Source organism: Lactuca saligna, chromosome 4 (genome assembly GCF_052625555.1).
Source record: "Lactuca saligna cultivar CGN05327 chromosome 4, ASM5262555v1, whole genome shotgun sequence".
NCBI lineage: Eukaryota > Viridiplantae > Streptophyta > Magnoliopsida > Asterales > Asteraceae > Lactuca > Lactuca saligna.
In genome coordinates, this window is record NC_136420.1 from 293,574,963 (window position 1) to 293,594,457 (window position 19,495).

Sequence of the window (19,495 nt, forward strand, 5' to 3'; positions counted from 1 at the left end):
CATTTTAAAGCAGAGAATATTGGGAATGGTCTTACACATTACAAAGAGTCGATGCCTACCTGTTTCAATTTTAGAAGATTCTCTGAGAAGACACCATGACATGGACATCATCAACACGGCGTGGATAAAAATTTTAATCACGACTAAATCTTACTACACCATGACGTGGCATCCTTAAACCACATTGTAGTGACATTATTCTGCTTGACCTTGATGACCATTTGCTCAACACCATGACGTGGAATTGTTTTCCCACGTCGTGGCAGCGCTTCAACAAATTTTTCAAGAATGGTTCTTTGATTTCATTCGATCAACCACATTTGCATTCACAAGAAGAAGGTCCAGAAGTACTGTTTCCAACAATTATATGAGAACTCTAAGCTTTCCACACAAGTCTCAGACTTCGATCTTGCCACTACTACCAAAGGGGGGGGGTCTATTCCAATTCTTTCTTTTTTTTAATTTTATGTGCTTTGATTGTTTTAGTATGCAATGATGACGTTGCATCATTTAAGTGTGGGGTAGGGGTAGAATTTAGGAAAATAAGCATTCTGATTAAAAAAATTAAAAAATGACTAGGATTTAAATCATTATTAGAAAGATTTGAAATAATAATTTAAAATTAAATCTAGTCATAATTAACAAATTAAATGATAGTATTGTGTGGGATGATCCGATGAGAGCCCAAATGTTTACCTGAGCTAATATATGTTATAGTGTATTTGTGGTTTCCCAAGTTTTAGTGAAAAGCCATGAGATATGAAAGAGAATCTAGTAGCTTATATGGCATAATAAGTTTTCCTGAGCGTACCTGAAACCTATCCAAGAGAGCTTATGTAGTCATTGCACTTAGACCAATACCTCTAACCAATAAATGTTGAAGTTAAACTCTATTGCTTAAGCATGTAGGATTTGATTGGAAAAAAGTGAGTTATAAAAGAGAGAGTGGGAGAGAGAGAGACACACACACATAAAGAGAGAGAGAGAGAGAGAGAGAGAGAGAGAATTGAAAAGGCATAATGAATTTTGAAGCTATCAAAATATGAAGATCAAAAGATTAAAATTCTAAAGAATAAAAAATTGAAGATATCAAAAATCAAACAAAAAGGTGGTGAATTCGTAGAAATCAAAAAGCAAATATAAAAGAAGTGAATAATTCCAAGAGCTCCATTGTGGTATCAAAGTTGAAATTTTTCTAGATTATGTATGCTTGGGTAGCTTAACCAAAAATACATTGAGGTTAAGAAAGATTTCTGAGGATGGATTCAGAGGGTTGCAAAATGAGTGCCATATAAACTAAGGGGTGAATGTTCATAAGGATTGTGAGTATTTAGGATTGGGAAGTGTTTCAGGATTATAGATACAAATACATGCATTGTGGTCTTGGGATAATGTTTGGGATTAAAATGGATTGTTTTATGTGATATTAGTAAGTTAAAAATCAGTTTGCTTGAGGGCAAGCAAAGGTTAAGTGTGGGGTATTTTGATATGTGCATATTTAGCCATATATTTCATACATTATCTTAATATTTTATGCTATGTTATAGAACAAAAGGTACTTAATCGATTATATGTTGTTATGTAGCATAAAAGACATGCTCAAAAGCAATATGGAAGCTAGAAGCGGGAAAAGGCGAGCTTAGGAAAGTAGAAGACACAAGAAGAATGTTGTTAGACAGCTTGACCCCTCATCAAAATTTTAAACATATCTTATGACTCGTAACTATGATTAAGGCAATTCCAAATGATCTAAAAACTAGACATAATTTCGGATAACTTTCGTGTTTTGAGAAAATTCGGTTTTCCAACCACAACGACGTGGTGAATGGAATCTTCGTGATTCTTGACGCTGTCTTAGGGAATACGGGATAAACACGAGGACCACGACGTGGTGGCTACATTTTAGGAATGTGTGCGTGTGTTTATATATATACATATACATATACATATATATATATATATATATATATATATATATATATATATAGGTGACAGTTCAAATAAAAACAATAAATAGTGTGAGAACGTAAAAACACTTTTTTATGTTATTATTCTGCAATAAATTTTGTATCGCAACTTTATGTCATTATTCAGGAAAGAATAAATGAATAGTCAAAGGTTAAAATTAAAATTATAATTTACTACAAAAATGCACATACATAAGTTTATAATAGAATAATAACATTGTAATAAATATATGACTAATCGAAAGTTAATATTTATATTAGAATTACTAAAATTTATTACAGAATAATAATATAAACATAGTGTTTTTACGTTCTCACACTATTTATTGTTTTTATTTGAACTTACTTCTATACATACATACATATATATATATATATATATATATATATATATATCCGAACGTAGGGTCGAATTGAGAGACTTGGAGGTGACTTTCTGGAGAAGTATTACGAAAAAACCTCTGGAATACCCTTAGAAGAGGAGGAAACAATTGTAGCTCAAGAGTTGAAGAGATCCTGAAGAAAACATCATAAATTCATTCGGTTTGATCATGTGTAGCTTTATTCCTATTGAATTTTTGTGTTTGATTACTGCCATGAGTAGCTAATTTAGTAGACTTTCATTTAGTTAGATGAACCCTTAATAACTATGGTTTACTTTATTAATTTATGGATTTATAAAATTTGGTTTGGAGCTTGTGTTTGATTTAGTTACCTAGCATGTTAAAGTGTTTCTCTTTGTTTTTTTTTAGAACGGTAGAAATTTTATTAAAAAACTAGCAAGAAGCTAGAGGAAAGAAAACATCACAACAAATTACAAGCTAAGAGGGGATTATGAAGCCAAGAGGTCTAACTAATTTTAACTTTTCTAAGCCTACTAGAAATCCAAAAGAAATATCTATCAATCACATCATCTAAAATGAGAGACTTCTTGGGTTGAGCCGTTCCAAAAATGGAGGAGTTACGAAAATTCCAAAGACACCATAAGGTAGTGATGATAACAGTGTCGAAAGCTTGTCGCTGCCCTCTTTTGAGGGAAAGAGAATCAGACCACGAGAGGAGAGAATCAATAGAGGATAACTGAGGAAGCTGAACATCCCACCAAATAGCTAACCGAATCCATAACTCAATCAACTGATTGCAATGGAGAAAAGGATGATCAATAGATTCAACAGTATTAGAGCAGACATGGCAAAGAATGGAGTCCATAGTATTCCCATGGAGCGAAAGATTTTCCCTAGTTGGAAGGCTTCTAGACTGCAATCTCCAAATAAATATATTCAGCTTGATAATTCAAGTTAAGTGTAGCTTAGTGACCATTAAATTACATGAACTTGTTTACCTAGTGATTTAGTGACCATTAAATTGCTAGAGCTAGGATTGACCACATCTTATTTAAGTGATAAAAGTAACAATTTAATAGTGTTAGAGAATATAATTGTGACCATAATTGTGTTTAACAAATCTTACATAGCCCAATTATAATTAATAACTAATTTTGTGTTTGCTTGTGTAGGACCTTACAAAGTAGTACATGAATTGGTGAAATATTAGTCTATTTGACCAAATTTCTAATTACATATAAATTGGTAACCAACTTTATTAATCCATAAATAAGTGCTAACCATAGGAAAAAGGTGGATTCGAAATAAATGAAAGTGTTTTTAATATATTGATTACAACCATTTTTGTTAAGTGTTTAAGTTTGTCTGAACTTGCAAAATCAGATAAAACCCTTTTTAATTATTTTTTGATTTTAGATTAATTTAGAGTAATTATTTTAGTTAATTAAATATGTTCCCTGTGTTCGACCCTAACTTACTTTACTACACTATAATCCGACTAGGTACACCGCCTAGGTGCATTTTAGCTAGTTAAGTTCGTTAAGTTATAAATTTAAAACTAGATATGTTTAATTTGCACCACATCACTAATACCCCTTTTAGATTCTTTTATTTTTAAATTTATTATTGTGATAGATTAATGATATGTGTCATTTGTTCAGGTGCTAATCATATTTTGATTATAACCAATTCCAATCAGATAGATTACTCATCATAGAGCACCTATATAAAGAAAACTTGAATTTGCATATGATAATTAATTAATTATAAACATAGAGAAACTATTACCATACATAAATAGCATTTTCTTCTTGTCAAATATGGTATATTAAAAGTTATAAGTAAATTTAAAACTTTTCTAGGGTTATAATTCAAATAACTCAAAATGTCTACATACAATATTCAATCGAAATATCTTATTTATTTCATTTGTATGCTATGATAATTTCACATTTGTCAAGCTTACATTTATGAAGTTTGTTTTATAATTTGATAAACATTCACCTAGAGTTCCTTCACTTTTCAAATTTCCTCTTTTTGCTACATAGTTGTTTTTTATTGTTCAAATTGGAAGTTTGGATTGTTGTAGTATGATTTGCGAATCATGATTCAATATGATTTTGTCATACTATCTAATTCAGATCAAATTCTTTATGAGTTTTTATCTACATCAGTGATGGGTAGTGAGTGACCGAAGTGTATATAGAAACATAAAAATATCATCTTATGTTTTACTATTTTAATCATTTAAGCATTTACTATCAGATAAATTTAGAAATAATAAAGAATAACCATGTCCTCATACATTTTTCTTCTTTAAAAATTTTATTTGAAAGAAAAAACTATCATTCATATTCATTTTATGATGGTTTTGATTTTTTTTTTTCAAAGGGGTACGTAGTTTCTTCGGTCTTCTAATATGAGGTTACTGGGTAATTAACAATTGAATCCTATTTGTTATTTGTATTATTTCTCATAGCCTATATGGGGATATCACTTAATTGTACACTTCTGAATACAACCTAATCATATGCTTAAAGAATGGAAGAATATATTCAACAAGTCTTAGCCTCCTTCTTTGCGGGTTCGCAACTCTCAAGGGTCACTGTGCAAGCATCGAGGCCATGTGTGAAAAACATAGGATTTTTGAACTCGATAATTGATTTAGAGCTTTCATACAAATGTATGATGGGATTGGTAATATTTATGTTTTTTCCAACAGTTACATTTATTTCTAAGAAAAAAAGTTTTCCCAACAGTTACATCTATTTCTAAGAAAAAATTGTTTCTTGAATCCAAAATTATGGTCAATACCGTTAGGGAAAAGGAGATTACTTTCGAAGATCAAAACAATGAAATAATTTTTGCAAAACACGACGGAACAACAGATTTGAGGATAAGAGAGGGCTAGGCTTTTTGCATTGTCATATTTATAAAATAACTTTTTTCCTATATAGACAATGGATCGGCTCGAAAATCTGCAAATTATATCCTAGTACTTTTAATGAATCAACTCAACCATCTTCATTGCCTGATTTATTCTGCATGCATCATAAAGTAAAGTCTTCTCATTCTAATTTCATTTCCTCTATCACAATAGCAATGTACTTTCATTACTTACCTGAATTACCATCCATGGGCCATGCTTAACACGGCTTGTTAACTTACCTAGTATATATATATATATATATATATATATATATATATATATATATATATATATATATATATATATATATATAACATCGTCAAAGCGGGGTCACGGTGGGTTGGGGATTGCTATATTCGGCCCTCGCTCCATCCCCAGTTTTAGCCTAGTAGGGACTCCCGTCCCCATACTCAATATCCATTTTTATGGGTAATACTCATCCCCGATTAAGGAGGGTCAACCAGGTTTCCAATTGGGTCAGGAATACCGACCCCATGCCTACCTTGAATAACCATATAGAACGGACAATATTCATCCTCGTAGATTGTCACACAAGCACACACGTGTTATTTTTCATCAAAGCATTATACTCCTCTTGCATCATTGCAATCCAGTGAGGATCATCTAAGGCATGTAAATAAGACTAAGGAATTAAGGATTCAGTTTGAGTAACAAGATTCAAACGGGAAGCGAGTTTAAAGATTTTATATTAGCCCCGAGTTATCATTAGGCAACTTATTGGAGGAACCGATTGAGGACTGGAAGTGGCAGAAGCTGCCAAAGTGGACAGAACGTTGTGAGAGGGAGCTTTTAGAGACACGACAGTTTTGTGGTGCAGGGAAGATCGGCAGCCAGGGAGGTGAAAGATATTTATGCCCAAGAGTTACTATAGAATGATATTTGCTAATGACATATAATTATATAGAGTTATATCTTATAAAAAGTTACTACCAATTGATTATTTATTATAGTAATTTGATTATTAATAAATATAATCAACACTTATATTTAATTGAAGTATTATTATTTTATGAAAATAATATTTTAACAACCAATTGAGAAATTATTATTTCTAGGAAATGATAATAATAGAGAACAAAAAGTAGTTATTTTCATAAGGTATGAATATATGTTGTGTACATGTTAAATGAGCACTTTGAGTAACCATTTAGCTATGTATGTAACTAACTACTTAGATTAAAGGGTTGTTTGGCAGGATTTGAATTTTTAAGATCTGAATTTTTTAGAAGTCTGAATTTCTAAAAGGGGTTGAATTTTTAAATGTTGTATGGTTGGAACCTCTAAATAGCAGTGTTCAATGATAAAAATGATCAATTTACTATTTTGTGTTATTTTTTGCTGAATTCAATGTTTTTATTTATAAAATAATCAAATCAACTTCTTGAATAATTATATATATATATATATATATATATATATATATATATATATATATATATATATATATATATATATATATATATATATATATATATATATATATAAACACTATATAAAATCCGGATTAACCATATTTCAAAATTAAACACAAATCCAAATCAAACATAAATATTTTCAAATCCACGAAATCATATTATAATCTAAATAAAATCCTTCAAATTTAATTTGAAGCATCTGATGCCAACCTTTAAAAGGCATGCCACCACTGCGGAATTGGGTATGCATGGTAACTAAAAATGGAGCTACATCTAAATTTGTAATTGATGATACATTTGGCTTTGATGATGATCCCATCAGATTATCCTTGCAAATCAAGAAAAATTAGAACACTGGTTTATTTTATCAGTTAAATGGAATTTAATGATTAAGGAATCAAATAAGCAAGGTAATGGAATAAGCAATACAATCCATGATTATGTTTATTTGGTCTATAGGAATGGAATGAATTTTCTATGTTGTAAGTTAATTTTAGATTTATTCTATAGAATATTTTTATTATAATCAACAAACCTTTTTTTCCATAAAAATACCTTCTTATCTTTTAACTTATTCCCTATCCTAAGTTCGTCCAGTTTCCTTTGTTTTCTCTACCAAATATCTCATCTTAGCAAACAAAGAAATCCAATAATTCATCAAATGCATCTCTCAAACTACTAATAGGCTCCTTTTGTGTCATTTCTAGTATAAATTCAACAAAATTTAGCATATATTTTCAGTTAAACATATCACATAAAAAAATTCAACATATAAACATTTTCAGCACATAAACAAATTACAGAGCACATTTTCAGCATATAAGTGGATTTTTTTTTAGCATCATAGCACAAAATTCTGCAAAACAACACACTTTCAGCAAATGCAGAAATCAACACCTATTTTTTAAAGTACTTTTAAGCAAATCAATACATATATTGCAGAAATTGGTTAATAAGCACATGTATTTAAGAAATCAACATCTATTATCTTTTCTAGCAAGAAATCAACATATTTTTTAAAGTATTTTTCAACATATATTTTACCCAACAAATCAACAAGATATTAGCAAAAATCAAAAAAAAAATCGCAATGCTATTTATTGTAGTTTTCATCAAAAAACAAGAGAAGAAATAGCGATTCAATGAAGCACATACCTGCTTGCTTGCTGAAGGACGGTGGCATCGAAGGTGAGGGAGGCTGGTGACAGCCGGAGAGATATAATAGGGAGGAGTGATCCGTTGTAGATGGTGAAGGTAGAGAGGGAGCAAAAAAAATGTGAAAGAAAAGGATATATGGGTTTACGTTAGGGATAAAAGCGACTTTTTTTCAGATGGGGTTTTAGATCTGATTTGGTAAGTGGTGTTCTTCAGATTCAGACCATATATTAAGTGGTAAACAAACGCTCTTAATCTTACAGATTCATATATGCCTCTTATTAAGAGGTATTAAGTGGTAAACAAACATGGCCTAAGTGAAACACATTCCAAACCCTTGACTTCTTGCCCCTAAAACCATAGCTTTCGTGAAGGGAGGAGGTTTCTTGTGGTGTTGTTACCTACATATCTTACATGTCATAACAAAGACCATACCCTTTCATTTACTAGCATTGAGTATGGTACATATTTATATGTATATAAAAAGCCCTTAACTAGTTGAAATGGTTGTTCTTTTGATGGTTTTCTCCTCATTTTTTGGCAACAAAAATTCCAAGATTTATTCTCTCTCTCTCCATCTCTTCTTTCTTGTAATTTGGTGCTAGATTTGAAGGCCCATAATTTGCTTCTCCTTAAGCTTATTTTGTATAAGTCCTAATGGATTAAGAACAACTTAATACAATTGAAGACTAGCATCTTGAAGTGGTTTATCCTTTCTTGGTGGATACTTCTAAAGAATCTCTCCTTTGAGTCTTTTGCCATCTTCATCAACTTCCAATCTCTCGAGAAGAATCAAAGTCTTCAACGGTTGTAGTTCTTTTTCTTCCTTTAGTTGTGTTAATCATTCCATGCTTTTCAAAATGATCATTGGTGGGTTAAAATGAGTTTTTAGTTTATTCACTATTTTAAAGCTTATGTTTCTCTTTTTAGTGTTTTTAGAAAACCGCTTTTGAATAAAACCCAACAGGATGTTGTTTCTGGTGGTGAAGAGGTAGTGCTAAAACCTCAAGGGGATGATATCAATGATGGAGGAATAAATGTGTGGTCTACCAGTATGGTGGAAGGTGCTAGTGGACTGGTGCTAAAAAAGAGAGCAACCATATAGGAGTCAATATCAAGAAAATTATAGCTCGGAGGAGCGTTGGAAGTGGAAGAACCAAAAGAGGAAATCAATTTCATCAACAACAACGTGGTGATATATTAAATTTTTTTAGGAAAGATCATAGCAATGGTAAACCTGGTAATGATAAGGGTATCGGAGGAATATGCAAGGTGTAGTTCGGGGAGCTAAATTGTGGATTAAGTTAAGATAAGTGTAACAAAAGCATCCAAAAAATTTATGTGAGAGTATGTTGGGTTATTTTGGAAGAGTTTGAAATATGGCGTTTGGTTTTAAGGGGTGGTAGAGGGTAGAATACTCAATAAGTGACACGACATGTAAAGTTCTTTCACCCAAATTGTGGGAGTGAGATGTGCGTGGAAGTGTAATGTGTGGATTGTATTGTTGATGGTTCTCAACATACGTTCAAACTTCCATTTTATGGGGAGGAATATGGACATGAAAAATGAATGGAGATACCATTAGAGTTATAAAGATCATGAAATGCGCAATTATTAAATTCTCTCCCTTTACCACATTGAAAAGCTTTAATTTCACGATTATATTGAGTATAAACATAAGCACGAAATTGAACAAATTTGACACAGACATCAAATTTATGATGCACTGGATATACCTAAACTCAATGAGAAAAATGATCAAGAAAAATAACATAGTATTTCAAACACTAAGACTCATCAAAGGAGACGTCCAAACATTAAAATGTATAATATCAAAAGGAAACGACAAACTAGAATATAAAAGACTAAGTGGAAGTCAAACATGTACCAGCTTTATAGGTAGAACAAAGATGTTTGGAGTTGGTTTGATTTCTAGTTTGACAAACTAGAAATTAAATTTTTAAAGACATCGTCATCGGGGTGACCCAAACATTGATGCCAAATGGACGAATCAAGGATAGAAAGATTTGAGGAGATGGAACGGTAATGGGGGTAATGGTCACCAAGATATCACCTTGAAGAAGAATTATGATGTACAAAACGAAATGACGAGTGTGGAATTAAAAGAAGAATCATGAATCAATCACATAAAATTTGCAAGTAATCTTGGTCAAAGCTCTTGTATATTATTGATTAAGAAACAGGACATACAAAGAGACTTTGGTTTTCTCAATCTAACGGTTGTTGATACAGAAAGGGAGTCTTCATGGGAAGCTTTTTTAACAAGTTAAGCTAAAAGCTATATATAGTGGTTAAATACATCACACGTCAAACAAACTAAGAAACCACTAAGCATAAGATTCTTCAAGAATAGTCTTCAAACATAGCCTTCTTAAATGCCTTCATAAATGCCAAAATCAGTTTTAATATTTTCAATACTCAACAATCTCTCCCTAAATGTTGAAATTGATGAAGATCATGATTTACATCTTCTTGGCATTTTTCCCTTTAAATTGTGAGACTCATCAGAACTTTGGGTCTTCAAAAAGAGAGAAATGAATCTGAAAAATATCATGCTCAAAGAACATAGATCAAAAAATAAGGAACTCCCTCTTGAACAAACACCCCCCCCCCCCACCCCTTGAATCTTCAACAAATGATATCGAGAGGATCTGGAAAATTAAGAAGTTTTGGAATCACCAGCAACACTAAGGGTGTATTTTTCAACTTGTAAAATACTAGGGATTTAGAATTTAATATTTCAAAATTAAACTTTTAACTAAATTTTAAATTGCAAAACTAAAGGATGTAATTTGAAACTTTTTCAAAGTTACTAAATCAAAATCTAAATAATTAAATTAATTATATAATTTTGTCATTGTCTTAAAATTTTGACCAAATCAATCTTATTTGATAAGGAAATCAGATTACCATTCAGAAAATTTAATTTAAGGCATTAAAAATGAATTATGGTAATTATCCTAAATCAAACAAGATCTGAAAACCGAAAAATCAAGCACCTGACGAGTCAACTCGTCGAGTCGGGCCATGAACTTGTTGAGTTGCTCCAACTCGTTAAGTTCCTTAATGAACTCGTCGAATTCAGCAGACAAAATGTGAATTTTGTTTGCTTCAGCTTTGGACAATTCACAAAAGCATCAAATTCAATTGAAAAACATCCTAGGCTCTGATACCACTGATGGTTTTAAGCATAACAACATCATATGTGATCATGCAACCCTAGTTGCTTTGGATCTCAGTTTTTCACTAATTGAACATGCAAAAGAAATTCCAAAGCAATAACCCTAGATCTAACATATATAATTCGAAATTCACATATGAGAAGGGTTATGAAGATTACCTTGCTTGCTATATACTAATAACAAGTATTCCTTGCTTGATCTTAGCCTTTGAAAGCTTAACTGCCCAAAATGTTGCACATCTACTGGCTCACAAACACTTGTAGCAAGAGGATGAGAATGAGAGGGTATGAAACACTAAGAATTTCGGCTAGGGTTTTCTCCAAGGAAGCAGTGGCCGAAAATCCTTGATCAATGGGTCCTTAAATAGCTGAAGTTGCTAGGGTTTTCAGGTGGAAACCCTAACCTCTTGCTTAGGCCCTAAGCAGTCCATGGACTTCCCCTTCTAAAGGCCTTGAACGACTTCTATAGGGCCTCCTTATAGATTTCGTCCACTCCATCCAAAAGGAGTCCAGCAGCCCGGTTTTGCAACTATTAATGATTTGCAAAAACAGTCTCTGTTCTTTTAATAAGTTCCTTTGATCCGAAGATTAATTCCAAATTAATTTCTGATTAAATACTAATTAAACAATATGATTTCTAATTAATATATTATTCTTATTATATATTAATAAATACTTTATTACCATCTCTCTCCTTAAGTCATCCTGTCAAGTTGATAAAGTAAAGGCAACCCAAAAGGACCATGCTACTATCAAATCAAGTTCATACCAATTATAGTTATGGTCTTAGACATATAATCCAATATAAGATACATACCTACCACTATATCGAGAGCTACACGCACCTCCTTGGCCGTCAACTGAAACACCCTGCTCTTCGACACAGGTGCGTCTGCTCGGCTCTAGCGGCCGTATTTAATCCAAAGAGTCGCATGAGCGGATGCTAAAACCGGTCTAGTTGTAGCCAAACTCGGACACTAGCCCTTCTTGTGGCCCCTCTGATTGCATTGAAAGAAAATCAGATATGATCCTTGGGTGGTGGTAGTAGTATAATCCCTACTATAGTGACCCGTCCGGCTGCACTAGAAGCAGCCAGAACCACCACCCTTGCATGGTCCCTCGTATGCCTTACCATAGCAGCCACGAACCTGATGGCATCTTGATATGGAATCTGATACCTTAGGCCTCTTGCCCGAACCCCCTGTTGTCTGAACCTCATTCGTCTTCCTCTTCTTTTCAATCTCCAGGTCAATCTTCCTCTCCCTAGCTCGAGCTATCATATCCTCTAGCATCTTGCAGCTGGATCGCTCACAAACAGCCAAATGTCGATCCTTAGCATCTCTAGGTATCATGCCTGCTTCATCTCCTCAACTGCCATAAGCGCCCACTCCATAAACATCACAGTGATATCAGTCACCATCTCCATAGTCTAGCGGAGATCCTGAAACTCCCATGCCAACTGTTGCACCTTAATCACCGATGCAAACTCAGCTTAGAACTTGGTCGAGAAATCATCCCATGAAATCACATCAATAACATCATCACTCACTGCACGTCCTACCTCATCCCACCAATCTTGTGCCCTGTCCATCAAAAGGCAGGAAGCTAGTATGACCTTGTCCCCCTCGGGATAAGGACTGGTGTGAAAGGTGTTAGCAACATCTGCTAACCACCGCCGAATCGCTATGGGGTCCTTCTCCCCATGATAGTCCAAAGCTCTACATGTCTGGAACTCCCTGAATGTCAGAGAACATGCTCCCGCTAGTTCCATCATCTCTGAACAAAACGAGCTCAACTGCTCATCCAAAACCTCCAAAATACCCTCCTTGGCCATGCTGAATATCATAGGAATCTGATCAAGAATGCAACGAGTAATCTCACACCAGATGAACTCCATAGTCTGCTCATCTAGCTACCCAGCTCCAGATCCTGAGGCTAAACCCTCACCAGTACCAGAACTGCCAATAGGTCTGCCTCTCAATGTCACCATACTGAAAATAGACCATTAAAATCATCAGAAAACACATCGAAATATATATCGGGAAATCAAAAACTCCTCAAGCTCCCTGGTCACATTGTATCTCTCCTAGAATCGAGAACAAATCCTCTTCTTCCAGTAGTACGGGTCCATACTGTTGGATTAGTTTCTAAGTCCATAACTATTTTGGTATGTACTTGACCCGATTATGAGCATGGTCCTTTTCGGTTGCCTTCGCCATAGCAATATGTAGGATGAATTAAGGAAATAGAGGTTTAATTATGATTTATTTATATATTATAAGAATAATATATTAAAGGAGAAATCATATTGTTTAAGTAATATTAGTCAAGAATTAATTAAGAATTAATTTTGTGACTAAAAGAGATTAATTAAACTTAGGGGACTGGATTTGTAATTATAAGATAATTGCAATTGGGCTATGGATCACCTAATAATATATAGGTAGGACCAATTCTATGGTAAGCCCATAAGGAATTCGTCCAAGGGATATGTTAAAGGAGTCCATGGGCTGCTTAGGGCTTAAGCAATCAGATTAGGGTTTCCTATGTTGGGGTGCAAAGTTATTCATGATTGACTTTGTAAATGTTTGACTTTTGTAAAACCCACTTGCATGTGGTGCTTTAGCCTTTAGACTCATTTGGTAGTTAGAGTGAAAGAGAGACATGTAAACACCTCTATAAATAGTGGGTTTATCCACTTGTAGAGGTGTGCTTTGAGAGATGTAGATGTGAGTGTGTAAGTGTGTGTTAATTATGTAGTCTAGATCTAGATCCTTTTTGTAACACCATATACATTCAATATATCTCTTAAACACCCAAATCACCATGTTCAGTTGTACAAGCTTTAATTCTGCAGGCCAAACCATGTTCTTTGTCACTACAATTGGTATCAGAGCGGGTCTTCAAGATCAAGGTGATATTTGAAGAACGATTCTCGGTTTGGCAAATTTTGTCGCAATTTGAACAATTTTTGTGAGTCTCTCTCTATGATCTCTCATAATCATTCATTCGTGCGTTGCGTTTTTGATTCATGATCGTTTGACTCGTTGGATCAAATTTTCTTGAAAAACCTCATTGATGATCCAATAATTTGTTTTTGATCAAGTCTAAAAACCATTTTAAATTTGTTACTGTTCATCATTTTTTCTTGATCTGCTTACAATTCTTTGATTCAAACAAATGGTCCAATTTTTTTTGTTTGAATATGATCCAAAAGGACGATTACGGTTACTATTCACGTTACATTCAGATTTGAGCCCAATCAAAGAAAATTCGGTTACTGTTCATTTCTTTGAGCCCAAAACTCTTTTTAGTTCAACATCCGAAAATATTGAGCCCAAATTGCAATACAATACAGTGTGTATTCGTTTTATCATATATCCAATTGAATACTTTTGATTTGAAGTCATTCATTCTTAAATCTGAAAATCGATGTTCGTCAATTAATCGATTACTTTTGAACTATCGGTTCCATTAATCGATTATTCTTGAAGTTTTTAAGTCTTTGATTTTAGTTTCATTTTCTCTAAAAATCGATTGGATATGATTGTTGTTGATTGATTGGCAATAGACTTTGTTCAAGCTGTTCGTAATCGATTTTTGATTTTATGATGAATGAAGTTCGAATTAATTGTCAATAGTTGACCGTTGTTGTCAAACAGTTAATAAACGAATTTGAGATTCGCATGTTTTGATTATGAAGGCCTGTTAGATTTTAGGTTTAATGACGATGATCATCTGTTGAGTTCAAAACAGTCAATTGATGTTCAAAGAATTAGTATTTTGAATAAAGAACAAAGGGTTAATGTTTGTTTATGGGTATCGACTGGGAACTAGACGGGTTTGGAGTTTAACTACGGGAAAGATTATGATGAAATTTCGAAGGCTCGGTATCGACTAAGACGCATTGTAATTGAAATCGATGTACGAAGGGAATGATAATAGATGTTGGATATATGTTCGTTCACAGTTAAGAAAGAATTGGGAAGAATTGGATTTGCTTGTTGATTTCGAAAGAAAGAAGTATGTGCTTGTTAATTTTGACATCGATTCGAAGGATCTCTTTGATTGGATTTGAAGTAAATGACGAATGTGTTTGACCAAATAACCAAGGTCATGATTTTGTGATTTTGATTCGAAGGGATTTGAAAGAAGAGGTTACCGGGTAATACTAACCAAGGGGTGTTTGTGTAGAAAATATACGATGGGAGTGTTTTGGGTTTCATACGAAGGTTATATTGGGCGTATATATACGAAGAAAATAAAAATTTCGAATTTCATCCTCCTAGTTTCGAATATGTGTCAAATAGCAAAAAGCTTCGTATGATATTACCCTTCGTATCATTTGTGAAAAAGTCTTCGTATGATTTTGGACAAAAACAATATTTTCGAATTCAACCCCTGAACCTTCGAATTTTTGACACTTCGCAAATTAAAACAATTTTCGAATTTTTGATACTTTTCACCCAACTTCGGAAATTGTTTAAGGCTTCACATTTTTGGAACAAGTCTTCGTATGTTTGAGAAAAAGGGCAGAATTTACGAAGATGGTACCTGAAACTTTGAATTTTTGGCGGTTTACACCCAAATTCGAAAAAGGACTATTTTTTGCTGAAAATTGAAGATTGTGCATTTCAGGCCCCTGCAGTTTGTGCAAATTGATGCTTTTTACCCAGCTTTGGAAAAGGGGGAGAGTTTTGCATATTTTGCTGTTTTGAGCGCAACGGGTCACTGCAGAATTTTGAAATTGACAATTTCTACCCATTTTTGAGAAATTTTGTCAAAGGCGATCCGTGAACGGCAATAAAAATTGAATATTTTTTGGGTTTTCCGGATTGAAGCACAAAGTTTATGCCACATGTTAAGTGGGAGTTTTGACACGAAAAATTCCGAATAGAGCACGTTCTTTTTCCTTTGGAGTTTTATAATCAAATTTCGATTATAAAAAGGGGAAGAAGTTTTATATGGAAATTCGAACTTGAATTTTTCATATTACGCGGATTTAAAGAGCGAAGTGATCTTGAAGTTTTGAATCCACGAGATGATGCAATTGGAAGTTCGGAAGTGATGTATTCGAAATGAGTTTGGATTTATTGAAGATTTTTGGGGTGTGTTTTTATACGTAACTATTGGGTGATTATTTGGAGTTTGGAATACTCTTAATCATTCGTTGCTGCTCGGATTGTATGGTCTCACATCCTAGAGCCCAAATTCGTTGCTGCTCGAACCGTGTAGTGCTTGATTTTGGAAGATTTGAAGTGGGTCATTCATTCCTAACTTTGAAGGGGAGAATGTTGGGGTGCAAAGTTATTCATGATTGACTTTGTAAATGTTTGACTTTTGTAAAACCCACTTGCATGTGGTGCTTTAGCCTTTAGACCCATTTGGTAGTTAGAGTGAGAGAGAGAGACATGTAAACACCTCTATAAATAGTGGGTTTGTCCACTTGTAGAGGTGTGCTTTGAGAGATGTAGATGTGAGTGTGTAAGTGTGTGTTAATTATGTAGTCTAGATCTAGATCCTTTTTGTAACACCATATACATTCAATATATCTCTTAAACACCCAAATCACCATGTTCAATTGTACAAGCTTTAATTCCGCATGCCAAACCATGTTCTTTGTCACTACACCTAGCTGTAAACCCTAATAGCCTACATGTATATAAAGGGCCCTTATGCCCCAAAAACGTGGCAAAAGTATTCCTTTAGGGTTTCCAGCCATTTTTGGTGCCTCCTCTCTCCTCCCTCTTCATCCAAGTTGCTTAGTGGTGTTTGTGACTCCATTAGAGGTGCAACACTTGAGGCACTAAGCTTTCTGAAGCCAAGGATTGAATGTTATTGCTATTAACAATCAAAGGTAAGATCTAAACCCTAATTTCAGTTATAGTTTATTAGATCTAGGGTTTATAGCTTTGGATAATCAATTGCATTTTCATTAGACAAACTAGATCCAAAGCTATTAGGGTTTGCATGTACACCATAGGATTGATGTATTGCTCGAAACTCATCAGTAGTATCAGAGATTAGGGATGTTTGTTGATGAATTGATGCTTATTTGATAGTTTATTGGCTGAAAAGTCGATTTTTGCACCATCTTCTTGACTAACTCGGCGAGTCAGTAGATGAACTCGACGAGTCCCAGGGTCTGGTAGCGTTTTTTGGCAATTTTTTTGCTGTTCTGGCTTGGGATACTTACCATAAACGTTTTTAATTAATAAAATCCAATTTTTATTGATTTTTGGTGAATGTCCTTACCAAAATAGAAGATAATTACCAATTAATCAAATATTTATTACCTTATAAGATAACCTTTAATTATTTGAGTTATTTGATGAATTATCTTTCAAGAAATTGAATTAGGTTAAATTTAGATAATTATTAATTATTTGTTTAATTTAATTATTTGTAATTTTGACCTAGTTAGTTTTGAAAAGTTTCAAAACTTGCCCTCACGTTTTGGAATTTAAAATTTGATTAAAAGGTTTAATTTTGAAATATTAAATTCTAAAATCCAAGTAATTTGAAAAAGTTCAATTTACACCCTTATGCTTTTATTATTTAATTAAAGTGTACAATTAAAAGAGATCTAATAAACCCATAAAGTTTTGGTTTACATTTAATTAAAATGAAAAGTATAATTTACTAAATTAAACCACCTAGTATTTTAAAAGTGTAAAATACACCCTATACTATATATAACATTAAAAGTCTAATATTATATATATATATATATATATATATATATATATATATATATATATATGAGTAAAAGTCAGTCTTACCGTTAGTAGGCCTCATTCACGAAGCTGGTCTATAAGGGGTGTTTTAGGAATTTGCCTATATAATGGCGATTGCATGGGTATCCACTCTTACCCACCACACTCTTGACTAGTGGAGGGTCGTTAGCCGAATGGGTAGGATAGGATGAAGCCTTCCATTACAAGTATAATGAAGTACAAAGTAACTACATGCTTTTACAAATTCCCAAATTCTAGTTACTTTAGACGAAATGTGAAATTGTATGCTAATCCATGGAATTACACTTCGTACCCTTGTCAAACGTTAGTGGAGCATGTGTGGTTAACCGGCACACTAATTTGGGATTGACATTGGTGGTGAAGGGTGGCTCGATGTTTATCATAGATCAATGGAGTGTGTGTGGTTAACCGGTACATTGATTAGGTGATAGTAGCATTGAGTGCACCACGTAGATTTGTATGGTTATTCACACCTTGTTTGTGATCCTCGACATCCCAGTCGCAAACTTGAAGTGCGTAATTGAGATTAAATATGCCATTGAAAAGTTCAATGAATCTCAAAAGATCTAGGAGTTTCAATTCATTTAAAACCTAAAGTTGATTTTCGTTTTTCATGGTGAAAATTGGTTAATCGTCATTTACCTACCTTCAAATATTCTGCAACTAGATTACGGCATCCCTCTTCTAGGTTGTAGAGTATTGTGTTGGATCCTAGCCTTGAAGTTTCATTTTGGGTGTTACATCAAGGATTATTATCAACTTAAATGACTTGAATTTTCTCCTATTTTGTAGATGTCTGAATCTTACAATGGTCTTTCCAAATCGTATGGAACAAGCTTTACAAATGAAGATGATGTTCCAAGATAAGATCAAGGAAATGAGAGTCATGATTCACTTCCTCCACCTCCTCTAATTGTTCTCCTTGACCCACAAGTTCAAAGGCTTGAAAATTTCAAGCTCAATCAAGCCCTTTTGGCAAGTAAACACGAAGATGGGAAACATGTGTGTGCACACGTCTTAGAGATGAAGTTACACATTGACGGGTTAAGGATGTTGGGTGTCGATATCTCAGAGATGTTGGCTATTGACTGGGTTCTTCAGTCACTTCCTAATTCGTATAGTGAGTTCGTAAGAGAGTACTATATGATGGTTCACGATGTGACCCTTATTGATTTGACCTATTTGGTTATTGGTGCTGAATCAGCGATGATTTTGCGTACTGGTATAGCACTTGGTTCTTGGTACGTATTTATTTTTATTTTTATCCAAGTATTTTGAATTTTTGGCCTTGGACTCGGCGACTTGAAGGACCAACTCGCCGAGTAAGAACGGGATGACACGCTGGATTTAAGCGATGGACTCGACGAGTCGGGTCCCGGACTCGGCGAGTAGACCCTATTTGGACAAAAAACCTTAATCTGAGGGTTTGCACGCTATTTAAACAATGTTATGTCGGCCACAACGTCCCTTATGCTCCCAGAACACCTCTCATTGAAACCCTAGCCGTTATTGAAGCAATCCAAGCCTTGTTGGTGGATTTTGGTGCTTGTAGTCTTAAGAAAGAAGGAGAAAATCTTGAGGAAGCGAGTAGAGACGAAGGGAACCCGACGAAGGGAACCCGAGTTTGTGCACCTTCTACATTTCATTGAAGGTAAAAAGTTGTAACCTTGCTCTTTCATTTGTTAGATCCCTCTTTGGGGATAT